The following is a 22,327-nucleotide window of genomic DNA, read 5'->3' on the forward strand; positions in this document are numbered from 1 at the left end:
CTGACCAACCACTGGCTGGAGGGACTCCAGATCACCAGCAGCTGTGCCTGTTTCCAGATTCATCAACACATAGATGCGAAGGACAAAGTGAAAGGTCAGTGTAGTGTGGACTTTGGGACCAGTAGTTGGGAGTGGTCAGCTTTTGCCCCCAGGGCAAGAAGCCACTGAGACGCCTTGGTGCAGCCTGCGCCACACTGCAGCTTCAGCTCCTGGCCTGCAGACTGTAGGGGGACCAAGCAACCAGTCTGAGGGGTAATCAAGCTTGCTTTAACCTGCTTGGATCTGGATTGCGGTCTAGGGTGGAGGTCCTGGGATGTGTGACCAGCTTGCCAGAGCAGGTGGAGGCCTCAGAGAGGGCACCCAACTAATACCTGCAGCAGTTGAAAAAACCCCAGCATTTGTGACGAAAGCTCTCCTGTCTGGTGGCAGAGTTCTACTGTGGCAAAAAGCCCAGGGGTCAAGTGACTGAGGGGTGACATGACCAGACAAAGGAAACAAAACAAACAGAAGAATCCAACATTAGACTCCTATTTTGGGGACAAAAAGGAGAAAAGCATAGAACAGGAGGAAGACAGTGAAGTCAGAACTCCTGCACCAATAGCTTCAAAGGAAAATACAAGCTGGTTACAGGCCATAGAAGACCTTAAGAAACAGATAAGAGAAGTGGAGGAAAAATTGGAAAGAGAAATAAGAAAAATGCAAAGAAAATTACACTGAGGGATAGAAGGACCTGGAATATGATATTCTGGAGGGCAGAGGAGCTGGGATTAAAACCAAGAATCATCTACCCTGCAAAACTGAGTATCATCTTTCAGGGGATAATATAGTAATTCAGGGGAATAGAGGACTTTTAAGCATTCTTAATGAAAAAACCAGAGTTGAATAGAAAATTTGACATCCAGATACAAGAAGCAAGAGAAGCTTGAGAAGGTAAACAGGGAAAAGAAATCATAAGCCACTGATCAAAGTTGAACTATTAACATTCCTACATGGAAAAACTATAATTGTAATTGATGAAATTTTTCTCAGTATGAAAATAGTTGAAGGGAATAGAAATATATATACATATATATGTCTATATTGGAGGGTATATGGGTGTATGAATACATTGTGTGAATGTGTGTATATATGCTTACAGGTATACATAGATAGAGGGCATAGGACCAATTTAATAGGAAGGGATGTTACTTAAAAGGGGAAATTAAGAGGTGAGAGAGGAATATAACGAGAGGAGATGGAGAGAGACAGAATGGGGTAACCTATCTCATATAGAAGAGGCAAGGGAAAATCGTCACAATGGAGGGGAATAATATGAAGGCAAAAGGGAATGGGTCAACCTTTTTCTTCTTGAATTTGGCTTGGGGAGGGAATGAAATACATACTAAATAGGGTATCTCACCCTGCAGGAGAGTAGGGGGAAGGGGATTAGAGGAGGGATGATGGAAGGTAGGGCAGGCTGGGGGGGAGGGAAGTTGGAAGCACTCACTTTTGAAAAGGCACAGGATCAAAGTAGAGAATATAATAAGTGGGTGGTGGGATAGGAGGGAGGGAAATATAGCCAGTCTTTTACAACATATCTACTATGTTAATGTATTGCATTAGCTACACATGTACAACTTATACTGAACTGCTTATCTTCCCAGTCAGGGTGGGTGAGGAAGGGAATGAATCTGGAATTCAAAGTTTTAAAATCAAATGTTTAAAATTATATATACATATATACTATTATTAATACTATCTTACATGTAATTGGGAAAGAAGATATACAGGCACTGGAGCATAGAGATCCACCATGCTGTATTGGAAAAGTCTAAGGGGGCATGGGAGAAGATATGGGAGAGAGCAGATTGGAGGAGGGGATATCCTGTGGGACTGCTATTTTGGGGAGGTGGGTAGGGGAAAAACGGGGAGGAAATTTGTAACTCAAAATCTGACAGAAATTAATGATGTAAATCAGAAATTAATAAAGCCTTTGAAAAATAGAAGTCTTTCATCATATCAAGTTTTTGTTTTGTAACTTCCACCTGCTGGCCCTAGTTCTGCCCTCCAGGGCCAACAAGGACAAGTCCAATCTCCCTTGGACAGGATAGCTATACCAATACTTGAACATTGCTATCATTTACTTTAACTCTACCTCCAAGTCTTCTCTTCTAAGGCTAAACTGATTCTCAAATGACCTGATTGCGAGGCTCTTTACCATGTCGGTTTCCCTCCTCTAGATGCTCTTCAACTTATCAATGATGTTATTAAAAATTGGCACTCAGATCTGAAAACAAAACTCAAGATGTGACCAGAATTCACCTCTTTAGAAGTAAACTCTTTATGCTTCCCTTAATACAACATATGATTACAGTAATCTTTTTGGCAACTCTACCAAACTGTTGACTTAAATGACATGCTACTAAAACTCCCATATCTTTTTTTCAGATAAACTATAGTCACACCTCACTTCATGTTGGGGGCAGTCCCTATAAATGAAACTCATCTTCCAAGGGAAGTGAAAGCAGCTTCAAACTAACTCATCTTGAGTGCAACCAAAGTAACTGAGATTTGGTTAGACATATTTAGTCTTCCCAACTAATAGGTATGTCTATACCATTCATTGGAAGATGCTTTCTAAAGTCTCCCCAGAAAGCTCTGTTAGCTTATAAAATATTCATTATGAGCTTATCAAATTGATCAGGAAGCAATGCTTTATAAATATCTTGTTAAATTAAAAAAAAGTTTTATTGATGCCTTTTGCTTTACATTATATTCATTTTGGGATATACTACTTTCCTTTCTTAAACAGTAAGCTATCACTTTTAGCAAAGATTTTAAAATGTAACAAGAAAATCTCCCTCCCCCTATGGAGCATACTCAGTCACCATTCCTGGTTCTAGGTTACCCTGTTGAAGTTTGGGCCTGGAGAGCAGAAGGGTTGTCTCCATTCAAATAAGATTCAGGTTATCATCTCTTTGAGCAGACAGAGTCCCTCAATTAGCTGCTGAGCTGGAAGACCTGATGACTCAGTGGATGTACAAAAGTAAGCTACCGGAGGTGGGTAGTTGGTGCAGTGAATAGAGAACCAGCCCTGGAATCAGGAGGACCTGAGTTCAAAAACAGCCTCAGACACTTAACATGAAAACTAGCCGTGTGACCTTGGGCAAGTCACATTACCCCAATTGTCCTACCTTCTCCCCTCCAAAAAATTTAAAAAAAAAAGGTAAGTTACCAACCCCTACCCCTCTATCTTCTTTTCTGGCCAAGAAGTATGTGAACTATTTCAACATGCATTCTGAGAGTCCTATGGGGGAAGGGGCTATTGTCCCAATCTCCCCCTTGATCTGTATGCATCCACAATCAAATGTCCTTCCTAGGCTGCTGTCTCTGGCTGCCTTCACTTTGTGTGTGTTCTTTCCTTAAGTGAATGAGTATCTTGTTCTGTATGTGTTCTTACTTATGAATTCAAAAAGCATAAGAAAGTATCTGCTTTGGAGAGGTTGGCCACCGACAAGAGGACTGGTACAAGTCTGCTGTTTTAGTAAGAGAGTTGAAAGGACGATGCTCAAGGGAGGTGAAAGGTAAAATGTCTAATTAGCAGTTCTGCAAACTGCTTTATATTTGGATGACATTTACATATTAGCTTCCCAGAAGACAGTAAATGTAGTTATAAATTGTGACTATATTCTGTTCTGATATTCTATTAAAATGCATTCTGTGATTCTTTTATGTTTAGCATTCCTTTGTGTGCAGGAATAAAACCTGTCTTTTGAGTACCCCTTACTCCTCCTTTGAGGAGACCTAGACACATCAGAATATAATTTTCTATAATTAAAATTGTCCCCTAGAGAGCTTGGTTGTGGTGCTTACTGAGCCAATGAGTATGAGAAAAAGGAGAACACCTTTCGACAGAGGTCAAGCTTCTAAGGATTAATCTCATCCAAAGCACATGACTGGATGGGGAAAGGCAAGGGCCCTAGTTCCTGTGCGCTCAGTCAAAGGGTGTCTCAATGCTAGGAAAAAAATATCAGCAAGAGCTAGGGGATCAGAACCAGGAGAATATGTACACAATTACAGACATATCCTATCTGTGATGACTAACTTTGATAGACTGGACTCATCTCAGCAATGCAAGGTTATAAGACAACGCCAAAGGACCCATGATGGAAAAGGCTATCCACATCCAGAGAAAGATTTATGGAGTCTGAATGCAAATTGAAGCAAATTACTTGCTCTCTCTCTTTTTCATTTTGTTTTGTTTCTCCTTCCTCATTGTTCATTCCATTGGTTATAATTCTATAATTCACTAACGTTTAATGTGAAGGAATATGTAGAATCTATATTGGATTGCATGCCATCATGGGAGGGGAGAGGGGAGGAGAGGGAGAGAAGAAATTCTGGAACTCAAAAAGTTGTAGAACTGAAATGTTGTAAACTAAAAGTAAATAATTTTTAAAAAAATATCAGCAAAATCAACCAATACATTGAAATTGAGTAAAAAAGACCTAGGTTTTTAAGTCTTGCCTTTATGACCTTTGGCAAATCACTAAACTTCACAATACCCCCAGGCAACTTTATAAAACATTAAGTTTCAGATCATCATTGGTAGAGAAAGTATCTTGCTGGAGATCTCTATACCAGTGAAGTCACAGACCCAGTCAAAACTAAACAAAATATGACTCAAACAGACATTTACACTACATAAAATGGGATTGCCTTCAAAGCGTAAAGGTTAAAGATTCTACAGATATGGTGATAGATTTTTGAGCAGGTGGCTACTTCTAGTCATGTGGTGGCCTAGCATGGAATGGACTTCTGTTTTAGAATGACGTGAGTAGTCTCTCAATCCTCCTCATTGTAGGGATAAGGGGGGTGGTAGGATGCATCATCAGCCAAAAGAAGAGTTTTCAATTATCTCTTGGCAGTAATCCCACATGGCAATTAGTGCTATTATCTGTTTTAACTGGGGGTGGGAGGTGGAGGTGCAAATGGACACTGCTTGTTCCCTCATCCCTCTAAGAGACCCTAGACTCAAATGAGTTAACTTTCACCTGGGCCTCTGCTGACCTTTTCTGCTTTGTATTTCCTGAGTAAATGACTGAGTATCAACCTCAAGGTAAAATGTATCTATAGGATTGTAAGCAACTTTTTAAGTTCGAAGGATCTGGAGGTCCTGTGTCCTATGAGAAGAGATGACCATTGTAGCATTTAACTGGCAGATAAAGGAGCAATTGACTGCAGAAGCAGCCAAGCATGAAGTTCAGAGAAACGATGAGATAATATAGAACCAAGGTGGAATATAAAATGCCAAATTAGCAATTCCGAAAACTGCTTTATGTTTTGATGAAGTTTAAGCACCAACCACCAGTATATACTGAATGTTGTAAAGAACTGTTTCATAGAATTTTAAATGAGGAAGCAACCTTGGGGATCATTTATTATAATTACATGATATGAAGTATTTAAAGCAATCATTATTCTAAAAAGTTAATATGTCACATTAATAGACTATTATAAAGACACTGAAATTTTTAATAATGAGAACAATTGAATTAGTTAATTCTGGCAATTAATCCAAAAGGAAAGTGATTTTATTTTGACAGGCAAGAGATAAAATTTTGCATGATACAATATAGAAAGCTTAGGTTTAGTGGTATAATAAGACTTTTCTTTTATGTATGTTAAAGGACATAAAGCAGAGCACAAATGGCTGTTTTATAAGAGGCTTAATCAAGAGAAAAATCTGTGCTTATCCATAAACTTGCCTAGGTAACATTAGAGAGGAATGGAAGTTAATTAGGCAGGCTAAAAATGACAGATAGCAATATTAAAAAGAAAATTGCTCACTTTTTATATGTGGAAATATTGCAAATAGTATTTTAATTAACAAAAAGTTTATTTTTAAAAACTTTCTGGAAATTTTAAATTTCCTCTTTTCTGTCTTCAATATCTTTGTTAGTTTATAAAGAAATATAATAGTCAACAACCAAATCCAAACTTGTATCTGAAACTTCAAAAATAGCTAATGTTTAATATCTGTTTAAATAAAAACAAATGTTTAAAAACTGTCAAAATAAAATAAAAATTCTAAGAAAGTTATCATTATAGTCACCTGTCTTAAGACATTTCTCCAATGTACTTGATATTCATGACATTTCTCCAATGTACTTGATATTCATAAATTTCTTCTTTTAAGTAGTTTCTCACTAGAAATTTTTAATTCAGTCACGTGCAAACTTTTCTATGGTCTCAATGATGACCTGGTAGATGATTTCAAATTTTAATGTCTTGCCAACCTCTTACTTGCCATCTCTGTTGCTGACATCCCAAATACTTGCTAGCATAAGCATGGATGGAGCAGAGGCCCTATATGATGTCATACACAGAGCATTCCCATTGACTTTTCTCCTTCCCTTCATGGCAAGAGCCAATGGGAATACTCACCTAAGGTCTGTGAACACAACTAGCCCCTGCCTTGTTCTACACACATATGCTTGCTAGGTATCTCCTCCCAGATGTCCTACTAAGCACCTCAGATTCAACATGTTAAAAGTTATGCTCATATTCTTCCTTTTCAAAATCTGTTTTCTCTTAATTTTCACTATCTTTGATGACAGCAACACTATTCTTCCAGTCACTAGCCTCAAAATTTTGGAAATTTCTGCTTCCCTCCCCTCCAATTAGTTGCCAAGTCCTGTTGGTTTTAGAGCCACAGTCTCTCTCAAACCCATGCAGATCTGTTGCAGTCCTAATTTAGGCCTTATTACCTTCCAAATAGTTTTCCTGCATACAGCCCCACCAAACTCTAATTCATCCTTCCCGGGGCTGCCAATGGAATTTTCTCCTTGCATACATCTGTCTGATTATATCACTTCCCTGCTCAGAAATCTTCAGTGTCTTCAAAGTCAAATGAGATAGTGTTTGTAAAAAGAGTGCTTGACACAGTGCCCAACACATACTAGGTACTATGTAAAGCATTCTGCCAATAAAAAGCGCCTATTATGTGTCAGGCACTGTGCTAGGCACTGGTGATACAAAAGGTAAAAGACAGAGTCCCTGCCCTAAAGGAGTTTACAATATAAATGTTTATTTCCATCTCTGCTTCCCTGAACTTTGCCTGGCATTCAAGACCCTTTATAATTTGCCTTCAGCCTAATTCTCCAACTTTATTTCATAATATTCATTTTTGCACATTATATCCCAGTCAGATTAGACTATTAGCAACTACCTGACTTTGGAGGCAGCACAGAAAAGGCATTAGATGAGGAGTTAATAGGTCTATTTTTCAATCTTAGTTTTGCTGCTAACGGGTTGTGTGAACTTTGCCAAGTTAGATCACCTTTGTGGGTCTTAGTTTTCCCATTGGTAAAATGAAAACTACATGCTCTTTAATGTTCTTTTTATCTTTAACGATCCATAACTTGTCAGGCCCTCTCTCACCTCCACATATTTGAGCAGACTGTCTTTTGTCCTGGAAGGGGCCACTCCCTCCCCACTCCCACGTCTGCCTTTGGATATTCTTCCTTTCTTCTAAGGCCAGGGTCAGTTGTTTCTTTTGACATAGTCTTACCTGACCTTAGCTCTCAGAAATAATCTCTCTCTGATTTCTTCTCCCTCTGCATCGCCTTTCCTATGTTTTTGCCATATTTTAACTAAGAGATTTAGAGACAGAAGGGACCTATTTTCATTTCAACACACATTTTAACACATGTGGTCTCAGGTCATATCTCACTTTCTGCAAAAGGCTTTCCTGCAGGTTTCCCTCTAAGGACTAGTGTTTTCCCTTCGGAGATTACTTCCTTCTACTCTGTCTACATCTTGCATGTGCTTCATCATTTCCATGTGGTCTCATCCATCATAATGGGAGCTCTTTGAGCATAGGGTCTATTTTGATCTTTCTTTGCATCTCTAGCACACAGCTCAATGCCCGGCAAATAGGAAACACTTAATAAGTATTTATTTACTGACAACAAAAATGAAAGGAGAAGTGATGTGAGTTGTGGGCAAAGTTACAAAGTAGCAGAATCAGTATTTGAACCTACTTAGATCCTCTAATTCCAAATGCAGCATTCTGTCTACAGCTTCATGTGGCATTATTTGTGACTATGTCTTATCCTTGATTAGACTATACATTACTTACAGGCAGGAAATGGATTTAAGAGTCAGAAGACCTAGGTTCAGATCCTGCTTCTGCTACAATATAACTTTGGGTACCTCACTGGGCCTCAGCTGTCCCATCTGTAAAATGAAGGGTTTGGACTAGATAGCCTCCAAATCTAAGTTATAATTCCTTATCTAAGTGATAATATTCTGAACTAGCCATTTTTCATTTTTATATACTTTGTATCTATCACAGCACACTGGACATAAATGGAGCCCAATAATTGTTTGCTGAGGTAAAGTTATGTTAAATTAAGGTTTACTTTATCCAGAATCCCATTGATTACATTTTACTAGATTTATAGAGGCTCTCACACTACCTGTTATTGTTCTTTACATATATGTAAGTGACTGATTGAATGCCTATTTTACCCCTTGGGGGTGATTCTGTTTTTCAGAGCTTCTACATATGCTTTGTACAGAGCTATTCATGACTCACATTGAAAGCTCTATATCATGAGAAATTCAACCGCCAGATGCTCTCAGATTGTCCCAAACTATAGAGTTTATGGAGGACTTATGAGCTGTCTCAAGAAAGCAGAGCCAGCATTCATCACCCTGGAAGAAATCTCACTATGAAACAAAAGAGATACTAATAGCAGCGTTTTTGCATATCTGACAAGCTAAAAAGAAACCAAAACCAAACCAAACCCACGCTAAAGCCTACCAGACTAGTACAAGAACATTGGCTCTGGAGTTGGGGTACCTGAATTCAAATATGACTTCTGATGCTTATTACTTAGGTGATCTTTGGGCAAGTCACTTGTCTTCCTTGGACTTTAAGTTCCTCATCTATATCAAAAGGCAGGATCTCTGTCAGCTCTAGCTCCATGAGACTAAGAGCTGTGTGATCTTGGGTAGGTCACTTAGTTTCTCTGGATCTGACATATGATAGATTTACTTCAGTACTTCAGTGAATCTTCTGCACAAATAAAATGAATGCATCTAGGATAGGAAGGGAAGGGGTCGATCAGAAAAAAAAAAATCTGTGTCATATCTTAGATAAGAGCTTGTAATACAAGATATAAAGACTAAGTCATTCCCAATAGATGGGTGGTAAAGGATCTGAAAGAGTTTTCAAAAGAATTGCAAACTATTTACATTCATATTAAAGAATACTCTAAATAACTAATAATAAGAGACTTGCAAATCCAAAATACCCTGAGGTTTCACCCTTTTGCCCTATATCCAATAATGACCTCAGATACTAGATGTGTAATGTTGGGCAAGTCACTTAACCTCTCCATGCCTCAGTTTCCTCAAATGTAAAATGGAGATAATAATAGCACTATCTCTCAGGGTTGTTGAGAGGATCAAATGAAATGATATCTGTAAATAGTGTTTATCATAGTGCCTGGCACACAGTAGGCACTATATAAATGCTTATTTCCTTCTCCTAAATCACACCATCTCCCAGGGTCACATAGCTACTGAGTATCTGGAGCAGGATTTGAGTCTTGGTCTTCTTGATTCCAAGTCCAGTACTCTAGCCACCATGCCATGCTGGGGTGGGGGTGGGAAAAGACTTATCTATATAAAATTACTCATTGTCTTTATTTGTAATAGCAAAGAACTCTATGCAGCCTACATGTTCAAAGACTGAAGAATAGATGAATAAATTGTGGTACATTGTTATAACAGAATGTAACTTACATTAAAAATGATAACTAAGGGGCAGCTAGGTAGCACAGTGACTAGAGCACCGGCCCTGGAGTCAGGAGGACTTGAGTTCAAATCCAGCCTCAGACACTTAACACTTACTGGCAGTGTGACCTTGGGCAAGTCACTTAACCCCAATTGCCCTGCTTTCCCTCCTGAAAAAAAAAAGATAACTAGGAAGAACACAAATAAATATGAAAAGAAAAAAATGAAGAAGTTAAGAAAGTAACAGAACTACATACATGTTATAGTTAAATTAAAAAATAAGAAATATAGTACAAAGAACAAAAGATAAATGAGATATTATTATTGTTAGAGATCATATGTATATATGCATTTAAGTAAAATGTAAACTGCTTTGAGTTCATGCTTCAGCTACATTTTTTGTCTTTATTTTGTTGATGTTTAAAATAAAAATTATTTGAGCCTGAATTTCCTCATTTGTAAGATGAGGGAGTTGTATTAGAGCTCTTCACAATCCCTTCTGGCTTTAAAATTCTGTAATCACAAGTGACACTTTAAATTTTGTCTTAAAACATTTAAAATAGAAGCTTCTGGGAAGTGCAGAGGAGTCTTTTAATCCAATTATAAACTGTGAGCTGATTTTGGGCAGAGAGACTAGGTTCATTCAATTGTTGAGAACTATCAATGATATCATTTATATGGCTCATGTTTTGCCCTCACCTAGAAAAAGTCTGAGAACATCCAAACTTAGGATCACTTTTAAGATATTTGAGTCAGTCTATGTGCTATGAACAAAGGTGATCCATAAACACTTCAAACATCAACATTTATTACCAAAAAACACATAAGGATCTAAATGACACTTGCACTTGGGTCTAGTAGCAAGAAACAAACTCCCAATAATGATAGAGATATCTTAATAACATGGGTAGGTTTGGAGGTTTTTTTTTGGTAACGACAGCTGACATTCATAGAGATAGGCAGATGATAGAGATATAGATAGAGACAGACAGACAGACAGACATAAATAGAAACAAACAAAACCCAAATAAATAAAATGGCAGCTAGCATTTAAATAGAGCCACTATGTGCCAGATACTAAGCTAAGTGCTTTACAAAAAATCTTATTTGATATTCATGACCACCCTGTGAGGTAGGTACTATTATTCCCATTTTACAGATGAAGGAGGAAATGGAGGCAAACAGAAGTTAAGTGATTTGCTGAAGGTCACACAGTAAGTGTCTGAAGCTGGATTTAAATGTAGGTCTTCTTGACTCCAATTACAGCTCTCTATCAACTGTACCACTTAGCTCCTTTTCTCAGTCCTGGTCCTTCCTGTCACCAGCTTCCATTTGTAGTCTAGTCCCACTTGGTCTAGGAATTTAACATAATGCAGAAACTCTATGTACCTCTGCCATCTTTATTCCACCTCAGTTTTGCTGAGGGGTTTCTTGCATTTGAAGTAGAGACAACCATTGCTTGTATTTACCATTCCTCCAGAAGCTTTTTTCAGACAGTTGTTTGGGTACTTTGACTTACTTTTTCTGGTGGTCTTCATTTTCCTCTAATCATCATTCAAGCTCTATGCATTCCCCCTTGTGACTCTAGCTCATAGCATTCTGGGAAATGTAATATTTGCTCTACTTCAATTAATATCCTTTTGCCTGAGGGTTGGTGAAGGGAGAGGAAAAACTTCTGCATGCCTGCTATATAGTGTTTTGTGTATTGTAAAAGTTAAGTAAACATTAGGTGATCCACCTCCACATATCAATATCATCAGAAGGGGAATATTAAATTGATGATACATGTCAATGCTCTAATTTCTCTCACTCAGATATTGTTCCCTTTGTTATATAGCTTTGGTAGCACATCATTCGAAGTGAGCACATGTAGAATGCTGTCAGATCTGTATGACAAAAGGAAAAGATATCTAAGTGAGATGAATTAGAGCATTAATACATCTCACTAGTCTGAAAGTCTTTTAATTTAAATGGCAAATTCTTCAATTCAAGGATCCATCCAAAAATGTAATGAACTATATTAGAAGGCAGTAAAGATCTCCTCATCACTGGAGGTCTTTCAGAGAAGCCTTATTGGGATGGTTGTAGGAAGGATTCCTGCTCAGTTTTACACTGGATTAGGTGACTCCCAAGGTTTCTCCAAAATTTATAACTACAAATATTTATTGAGTCACATAGCACTGTCTGTAACAGTTAATACAAGGATTAAGAAGACTAGTCTGGGGCAGCCAGGTAGCACAGTGAGTAAGAGCACTGGCTCCAGTGTCGAATCCGGGCTCAGATTCGATCGGGGATCAAATCCGGTCTCAGATACTTAGCAGCACACCCAGAAATAACTGGCTGTGTAAACTTGAGCAAGTTACTTAACCCAGATTGCTTAAAAAAAAAGACTAGTCCCTAACTTAATATCAGTAACAGCTGAGGTCATTGACATACAAGTGTGGAGAGGGTTATTTCAGAGGTACTAAATTCAAGCAAAAAGCTAGGTTTGGTACACAGAATAAACAACAGAGGATCAAAGGGTCTCTCACAGAATTGACCTGAGTTGTTTGCCCCATCTATGCTGTTTGCATACATAAAAAGACCCAATTTATATCTTCCAGGAACTTGGAATCCAATAAAACCCAACTTATATTTGTTTATGTAATTTTGTTTCTATCCAAACCTGGGATAGTTTCTATGAGGGATAGCCCTGAAAATGATGAATATGTGGATGTGGCCCCTGATTGGCTGAGAGAATGATAAACATTAATGTTGCATGAGTAAAGAAGGACCTTGATTGAGTTGATCAGGCACTAAGATAGAGGTCAGGAAAGGTGCTAATTTTTGAATGGCTGCTAGGATCCTTGGAGCCAAAGACATGTCAGGGGAGTGATCCCACATTAGGTCCTTTGTGAGCTTATTCTTTCTCTTGGTTTGAGCAGGAACTTTGTCTTCCTCCCAGCTGAAAGGTTCATTCCTCTGGACTTGATCTATACTCTCTGGAATCTCATGGTCCTGCAAGATCCCATCAACTTTGAAACTCACACCTTCATAGTGTCCCTTGACCCTGAGACCCCTTCTCTCCCTCTCAGATTGGAGGGTGGAGGGTGAACAAGGGTGAGCTCCTCCCAGACCTTCCATGTAAGGAGGGTACACAAGGCAGCTATTTCATCATTTCTCTCTTGGCTATACTCTTTTGGACTCCATAGTGCCTGGCATGTAGGGAATGGGTGGAGGTGGGAGGTGGGAACAAGATACCCTCACCACCACTCCTGTTTTTCCAGCTTCTTTTTGTATATTTTCTTCCCACCCATTAAATAGCAAACTCCTTGAGGTCAGAGGATTATCTTTTGCCTTTATTTATATCTACAGAACTTAACACAGTGCTTGGCACATAGTATGTATTTAATAAATGTTTATTAAGTGGCTGATTTATTCATAGCTTTCTTTGATAAAAATAAAATTTACTAGCTATTTGTGATGGTCTTTTGTATAAACAGTATTTGGTGGGAAAGGGTTAAGATTGCAAATGTAGGCTACAGGTTACCCTCCCCCCTTGAGAGAGATGAAGGAAACATATCCCTAAAGATATCTGTGGGGTGGCAGATAGATAAAATTCTGGTCCCAAATTCCTCTTGGAGATAGCCAGAGAACTTGCCCAGTCTCTCTTAGATCCTGCCTGCCTTCTTCCCCCCATTCTCCAGGTGTGCTGATGGTACCCTTATGGCCCACCTACTACTCTCTGCAAAGGTGGACTACAACTCAGATGACATCCAGCCATGGGGATATGAGTCCAGGTTCAAAATGAAATCTACTTCCCTGGTTGCCCTCAAAGGGAAAGTTAGCTCTTAGTCAATACTTGCTAGCTCAGCTTCTGACTGGCTGGGTAATCCAGGGCAAACTTTATGTCCTTGGCATCTTTCTAAAAGTATAAGGGGCAAAAAAGGAATTGATCTGAATTTGTAGAAGTGACTACAGTCCCTATGCCTATCCTACCTGATGGGCAGGAAGAGTCTCTCCTTTGACGACATTATTTTCTTCTAACTGGAAAAAAAAAGGATGAAAGGACAACTGTCACAGAACAGCAGCAGTGGCATCCTACAGTTTAAAACAATTTAACTCACTCTACTGTTCAATTTCATTCAGTTTAGTTCAATTACATTTGATTCAACATTTATTAAGGCTTCATTATGTGAAAGACACTGTGTTATATCCTGGGGACACAAAAATGAAAAATTATTTAGTTCCTACCCTCAAGGAACTTAAGTCAATTAAATTTGAAAATCCCATTTATTAAGTAGCTACTCTGTTCAAGGCAACATGTAGATGCTGGACACATAAATTCTAAGACAAAACAGTCCCCACCCTCAAGGAACTTGTATTCTACTGAGAGATGGATAGCTTAAACTGCACTAAGACTTTTGGGACACTTTGTATTCTACAAAAATGCTATATTGTCAAAGGAGAGATACTAATAGTTCTCTAAGTGAAATCTGAAGGAGAGAACATTTGAGGATCAGGCAGAGAGAACTGGAAAAACTCCATTGAAAAGATAGCAACCCAGCTGAGCCTTGAAGAAAGGGTTTCAATACTAGAGTGGTAAGGTCTTGAAGCAAAGTAATTAGCACTGTAAATAGAAAGAAAGGGATTGATTGTATGAGAAGCAATATCTTAATTCCTCTCCTTAAACTAGTGTTTTTTTTTCTATTTTTATTTTTTTTAAGCAATTGGGGTTAAGTAACTTGCTCAAGGTTACACGGCCAGTTATTATTTCTGGGTGTAGTGCTGAGTATCTGAGCCCGGATTTGATCCAGGTCATCCCGACACTGGAGCCAATGCTCTTACACACTGAGCCACCTGGCTGCCCCTTGGGGTTAAGTAACTTGCTCAAGGTTACACGGCCAGGTGTTTCTGGGTAGGTGCTAAGTGTCTGAGCCCAGGATTCGATCTCCAGGTCTTCTCAACACTGGAGTGTTTTCTTAAAAGGAACTGAGACATTCCTCAAGATTTGTTTGGCGTAGGGGATCAAGACATCCAACTGCTGCTTTTTCCTGACAGCAGACAAGATGGCGGAAGTGGAGCAGAAGAAGAAGCGAACCTTCCGGAAGTTCACCTACCGCGGCGTGGACCTGGATCAGTTGCTGGACATGTCCTGTGAACAGCTCATGCAGCTGTACAGCGCTCGACAGCGACGGCGACTCAACAGGGGTCTGAGGCGCAAACAGCATTCCCTCCTGAAGCGCCTGAGGAAGGCCAAGAAGGAGGCCCCCCCAATGGAAAAGCCTGAGGTAGTGAAGACATCTTCGAGACATGATTATCCTGCCTGAGATGGTGGGAAGTATGGTGGGCGTCTATAATGGCAAGACCTTCAATCAGGTAGAAATTAAGCCTGAGATGATTGGACACTACCTGGGCGAATTCTCTATCACCTACAAGCCTGTGAAACATGGCCGACCTGGTATTGGAGCCACCCACTCTTCTCGTTTCATCCCTCTCAAGTAACCCAGATCCCAACAATAAAAACAAGAAGATTCTTAAAAAAAAAAAAAAAAGACATCCAACTGCTGTCATCATTTTCTCACTGGCTGAGTACAAAACAAGCAGCAGGATGGGTGGGGGGTCTCTCGAATGCTTGACTAGTGAATCAGCTGGAGTCTTGCTGAACTGAATCACTTCAAGGGGTTCTTATCCTTTCTGAATATCTTTCAGCTATGACTAATTAAATCTCCTTTTGTTAACTGGTTAACTATTGAAGGACCTTTGATTGCCTCCTTTTGCTCCAACTACCTGGGCCCTGGACTGAGTTGGGACCAGCCTAGAACAGGGATGAGAATGAGAGATGTGATGTCACAGATATGGAATGGGTAGAACTTGCCAGCTGACTGGACTGTGACAAGAGAAACAGAATGATATCTTTAATGTTCCTGGTCTCAAACTCACACCTTGAACCTCTTTGACGCTATCCTTTTCCTCTGACAAAGTAGAGGGACTCAGAAAATGCTCAATTTAAATAAATGATCTGCAAATATATAGGTACAGGGAGTTTTCTTCTATATAGAAGCACTTGCCTTTATGTGGATGGGAGGCAGAAAGGCAAATAGACCGTGCCCACTGGTCTCCCAAGGATGGGAATGGACTAGCCAATGATTGCAATCTCTACATAAGGCACCAGGTGACCATAGATTGAGCTTGAGGTAAGAGCCTAAGCATTGTAGAAATGGACAAATTGTGTCCTATGAGTTTGGGGGCAAATTTCTGCTCTCCAGAGAAGTGACCTCTGAGATCAAGGAAACAGAATTGCAGAGTTGTTGGGATAGAGACTGACCCTGAGATTGTATTCTATTCTCCCCCATAATGGCAACAAGATAAACTTGAAAGAGTTTTTTTCTATCTTAGAGATATCCTGCCTTACTAGGATATTTGATTACAGAGGAAACATCCCATTGGAATTCTCTGGCAACTCCTGGGACCCCCACGATTAACACTTCTCCCTTGAATCACTGAACATCCTGTACCTTTTACTCAACCTCCCCAATAAAGTGGCTATCACTTGATAAGAAGAGCCTTTGCCCCAAGTAGTCTCTGAAAGACTGTGCAATGTGTGTATATATATATCCCTTTGCTCCAGCCCTTGCTATACATCAGGTAACTGCCCTTTAGCTGATACTAATTAAAACCTAAAGCCTTGCCTGGGTTTATTGACCTCTAGTCAAAGGGACAAATGTGGGAGGAATTACTCTCTTAGGGTGTCTGGGTTGAGGAACTTCCCAGCAGCATCCTATACACACATACTTAGACCACTTCTCTGTATCTCTGGAAGTACACTGGGAGGTGTTCCCAGCCTCCTAGTACCTGCTTGGGTTCTCCTTCCTCCCCTCTCTTCTCCTTTTCTTCCTCCCTTCTTTCTTTCCCTTTCTTGTCTCCTTATCTTGACCAGGCTGGAAATGTAGAGGCCATTCATTGGCCAATCCCACTGCTGAGTGACCTGAAAGCTTTGATTTACTCTGTTTCTGACACAGGGCAGTTTGCCCTTCTTGGGCAGCTTTGTGACACCCTAAAACCTCCACTATACTCCTGTGGGCTTACCATATTGGTTTTGGGCTTAGTGCAGGCCCCCCAACCAACTTTTAGCTATACTGCAGCTCAAAAGTCTCCAACTCAAGCAATTTACCATCTCCAGCCTCCCCAGTAGCAAGCACTATAGGTTCAAGCTGCCATTAGAGCTAGCTCCTTCAATGGTGCATAAATAGAACAAAACTGGTTCAATTGTCCCTATCTTATTAAGATTCTTAGCCTCTTCTCAGCTTCATGATTCAAAGGAAAACATACTCACGTTACAGTTTAAAATGCATTTACTAACTGGATTAAGAAATAAAAAGATATAAAGTCAAAATTCTAAATGGTAACACTGATCAAATAGAGGCCTGAAATTTCAATTTCATTCCTCTCAATTGGAACCCTTTGAATGAATCAATGAAAAATTAATAAAACTTATTGTCCACCAGGCACTGTCCTAAGTGCTATGGATATAAATGCAAGTGGACAAGAGATACCCTAACCTCACTGAATTTATATTCTAATGGAAGAAGATAAAAATATAGAAAAAGATATAAAAGGGGAAGGGGGAAAGGGCATACAGTGGCTAGTAAGACTAGAAATGACTAGGAAGTGACATGGAGGCTTGGTTCTGGAGGAGTAAACAAAGGCCCCACTTATCAGAGTCCAGGTTCTCAGGAGTATAATTCAGGATGAAAGGAAAAGGAACATATCACCAATCTTATCATTTCTGCCTGTCAAAGGCAAACATATTCATACTGTATTCTGCATTCTAGGCATAAATCTGCCAGAAACAATTTTTATTTAATTCAACAATATTCTAACTACACATATTTCTGTCCTAGAAAGAGAAATGTGCAAATGGAAATCATTCTCCATACTGAGGACTTGGACATCCTTCTACCCCATGAAGATCTCAGGTAGTATTTATAGGAATCTTGAGTAAGGGAAAGATCCTATTTTGAAATAGTTTGAAGTAACATTCTACACTAAATACTGCTCAGTTCTTTCTAGGCCTACTTCTTTCCAGGAGTAAAATGGGTTTACCCTATGATCAATATCAGAACCTTGAAATCAAAAGAGGACACATTCAATTTTTTTTCTACCTACATACAGAAAAGTTTGGAAAGGGTTTTTAGAGTACAGAAATATTTTTCTTTTTTTTTTTTTTTTGCTTTTTGGAGGGTAATTGGGGTTAAGTGACTTGCCCAAGGTCACAAGGCTAGTAAGTGTTAAGTGTCTGAGGCTGGATTTGACCTCAGGTCCCCCTGACTCCAGGGCCAGTGCTCTATTCACTGCGCCACCTAGCTGCCCCGAAATATTTATTTCTTGATATTTTCTTTTTTAATTAATATTTTAATTTTTTTCTCTTTTTAAAATTAATTTGTTTGTTTCCTTTTAGTTTACAGGATTCAATTCCACAATTCCTTTAGTTTCACATTTTATCCCCCTCCTTCCTCTCCCCCCGGCGGTATATAGTCAAGTATAGGATCTGTGAATACTTTCACATTATACATTAGTCAGGTTATAAAGATGGATTGTATCAGATGGAATGAAAAATGGTAAAGAGGACATAAAACCAAACAAGAGAAGGAAAAAGATCAGGTATTTTGCTTCCACCTGTATATAAACTCAGATCTTTCTAGTTCTTTCTCTGGATGCACATATTTCTCTCCATCATGAGTCTTGTGGGATTGACTTATATCACTGCATTGCTGAGAAGAGTCCAGTCTATCAAAGTTGGTCATCACACATATGTTGTGTCTGTAATTGTGTACAAATTTCTCCTGGTTCTACTCTTCTCACTCAGCTTCAGTTTGTATAAGCCTCTCCAGGTAAATATGAAGACTGTCTGCTCCTCGTTTCTTATAGCACAATAGTATTCCATAACATGCATATACCACAACTTGTTCAGCCATTCCCCAATTGATGGGCACCCCCTTAATTTCCAATATTTCGCCACCACAAAAAGAGCTGATATAAACATTTTTGTACATATGGGTCTTTCTCCCACTTCTATGATCTCTTTGGGATATAACACTAGGAGTGGTATTGCTGGGTCAAAGGGTATGAAATTTTTATAGCCCTTTGGGCATAATTCCAGATTGCTCTCTAGAAAGGCTGGATCAATTCACAACTCCACCAGCAATGCATGAGTGTTCCAATTTGCCCACATCCTCTCCAGCATTTGTCATTTTCCTGTTTTGTCATCTTAGCCAATCTGACTGGTGAGATGTGGTACCTCAGAGTTGTTTTCATTTGCATTTCTCTAATCAATAGTGATTTAGAGCATTTTTTCATGTGCTTATAGATATCTTTAATTTCTTTCTCTGAAAACTGCCTGTTCATATCCTTTGACCATTTATCAATTGGGGAATCACTTGTATTCTTATAAATTTGACTCAATTCTCTGTACATTTTAGAAATGAGTCCTTTGTCAGAGACGTAAGTTGTAAAGATTCTTTCCCAATTTCACACCTCCCTCTTAATCTTGGTTACACTGGCTTTGTTTGTACAGAAGCTTTTCAATTTCATGTAGTCAAAATTATCCATTTTATATTTTATAATGTTCTCTAATTCTTGCTTAGACATAAAGTCTTTCCCTCTCCACAGGTCTGACAGGTAAACTATTCCTTGTTTTGGGAGACTGCTTACAGTATCAACCTTTATACCTAGATCATGCACCCATTTAGACTTGATTTTGGTATATGGTGTTAGATAATGGTCTGTGCCCAGTTTCTGCCATACTATATTCCAGTTTTCCCAGCAATTTTTGTCAAATAGTGAGTTCTTATCCCAATAACCAGGGTCTTGGGGTTTATCAAACAATAGATTACTATAGTCGTTGACTTCTGAATCTTGTGTGCCTAATCTATTCCATTGATCCACTCCTCTATTCCTCAGCCAGTACTAGTAGTTTTGGTGACTGCTGCTTTATAATACAGATTGAAATCTGGTATAGCTAGTCCACCTTCCCTAGCGTTTTTTTCATGAATTCCCTTGATATTCTGGACCGTTTATTCTTCCAAAAACATTTGGTTACTATTTTTTTCTAACTCTATAAAGTAGTTTTTTTTTGGTAAATTAATTGGTATGGCACTAAATATATAATTTAATTTAGGTTAAATTGTCATTTTTATTATCTTGGCTCAACCCAGTCACGAGCAATTGATATTTTTCCAATTAGTTAGATCTGACTTTATTTGTGTGAAAAGTGTTTTGTAGTTGTGGTCATATAGGTCCTGGGTTTGTTTTGGCAGGTAGATTCCCAAATATTTTATAATGTCTACAGTAACTTTAAGTGGGATTTCTCTTTCTATCTCTTGCTGTTGAATTTCATTGGAAATATATAGGAATGCCGAGGATTTATGTGGGTTTATTTTACATCCTGCAACTTTGCCAAATTTATTTATTGTCTCAAGTAGTTTTTTTACTTGATTCTCTAGGATTCTCTAAGTATATCATCATATCATCAGCAAAGAGTGAGAGCTTGGTCTTTTCTTTGCCTAATTTGATTCCTTTGATTTCTTTTTCTTCTCTAATTGCTACTGCTAACATTTCTAGTACCAGATTGAATTGAATAAGAGGGGTAATAGTAGACACCCTTATTTCACCCCTGATCTTATGGGAAATGCTTCTAGCTTCTCCCCATTACATATAATACTTGCTGATGGCTTTAAATAGATGCTACCTATTATTTTAAGGAAGGCTCCATTTATTCCTATACTTTCTAATGTTTTTAATAGGAATGGATGTTGTATTTTGTCAAAAGCTTTTTCTGCATCTATTGAGATGATCACATGGTTTCTGCTAGTTTTTTTGTTGATATGATCAATTATGCTGATGGTTTTCCTAATATTAAACCATCCTTGCATTCCTGGAATAAATCCTACCTGGTTAAAATGTATTATTCTTGAGATAAGTTGCTGTAGTCTTTTTGCTAGTATTTTATTAAGAATTTTTGCATCTATATTTGTGAGGGAGATTGATTTATAATTTTCTTTCTCTGTTTTATCTCTTCCTGATTTAGGTATCAGTACCATATTTGTGTCATAAAAAGAATTTGGTAGGACTCTTTCTTCACTAATTTTCCCAAATAGTTTGTAGAGTATTGGAATCAATTGTTCTTTAAATGTTTGATAAAATTCACTAGTAAATCCATCTGGCCCTGGAGATTTTTTCCTAGGGAGTTGACTGATGGCTTGTTCAATTGCTCTTTCTGAGATGGGGTTATTTAAGTAATTTACTTCCTCTTCAGTTATTCTGGGCAACTTGTATTTTTTTTTTTAAATATTCATCCATTTCCCTAAGATTGTCAAATTTATGTGCATACAATTGGTTAAAACAATTCCTAATTATTGTTTTGATTTCCTCTTCATTGGAGGTAGATTCACCCTTTTCATTTTTGATACTCATAATTTGGTTTTATTCTTTCTTATTATCACATTGACTAAGGGTCTACCAATTTTGTTGTTTTTTTCATAAAACCAGCTCTTAATTTTATTTATTAATTCAATAGTTGTCTTAATTTCAATTTTATTAATCTCGCCTTTGGTTTTCAATATTTCTAATTTAGTATTTAATTGGGGATTTTGAATTTGTTCTTTTTCTAGGTTTTTCAATTGCATGCCCAATTTGTTGACCTCCCTTTTCTTTAATTTAATCAGGTATGCACTTAGGAATATACAACTTCCCCTAAGAACTGCCTTTAATGCATTCCACAAATTTTGGTATGTTGTCTCATTATTATCATTCTCTTGAATGAAATTACTGATTGTTATAATTTCTTGTTTGACCCACTCCTTCTTTAGGATTAAATTGTTTAATTTCCAATTAGTTTTTAGTCTGTCTTTCCATGGCCCTTTATGGCATATAATTTTTATTGCATCATGATCTGAGAAGGATGCATTTATTATTTCTGCTTTACTGCATAGAACTGTTAAGTTTTTATGCCCTAGAACGTGGTCAATTTTTGTGTATGTGCCATGAACCGCTGAGAAGAAAGTATATTCCTTTTTATCCCCATTCAGTTTTCTCCAGAGATCTATCATACCTATCCTCTCTAAAATCCTGTTCACCTCCTTAACTTCTTTCTTGTTTATTTTGAGCTTAGATTTATCAAATTCAGAGAGGGGGAGATTAAGGTCTCCCACTAGTATAGTTTTGCTATCTATTTCTTCCTCTAATTCCTTTACCTTCTCCTATAGGAATTTGGATGCATACCATTTGGTGCATATATGTTAAGTAATGATATTGCTTCATTCTCAATGGTGCCTTTTAACAGGATATAGTTTCCTTCCTTATCTCTTTTAATTAGGTCAATTTTTCCTTTTGATTTATCTGAGATAAGGATTGCTACCTCTGCTTTTTTTTACTTTAGCTGAGGCATGATATATTTTACTCCAACCTTTTACCTTTACCCTGTGTGTATCCCTCTGTTTCAGATGTGTTTCTTGTAAACAGTATATTGTAGGATTATGATTTCTAATCCATTCTGCTATCC

General features: G+C 38.2%; 1 protein-coding gene and 1 pseudogene across 1 annotated transcript in view; both read left to right on the forward strand.

Moving 5' to 3' along the window:
- The window catches only part of RPS3A (ribosomal protein S3A), a 98,850-nt gene that overhangs the window by 53,571 nt on the left and 22,952 nt on the right, over nucleotides 1-22,327 (forward strand). The window lies entirely within an intron of this gene.
- Nucleotides 14,786-15,325, forward strand: LOC138174832 (small ribosomal subunit protein uS19 pseudogene; annotated as a pseudogene).

This window comes from Petaurus breviceps, unplaced genomic scaffold (assembly GCF_028583685.1).
Source record: "Petaurus breviceps papuanus isolate PSGF00001 unplaced genomic scaffold, PetGlider_PUasm1.0 76, whole genome shotgun sequence".
NCBI lineage: Eukaryota > Metazoa > Chordata > Mammalia > Diprotodontia > Petauridae > Petaurus > Petaurus breviceps.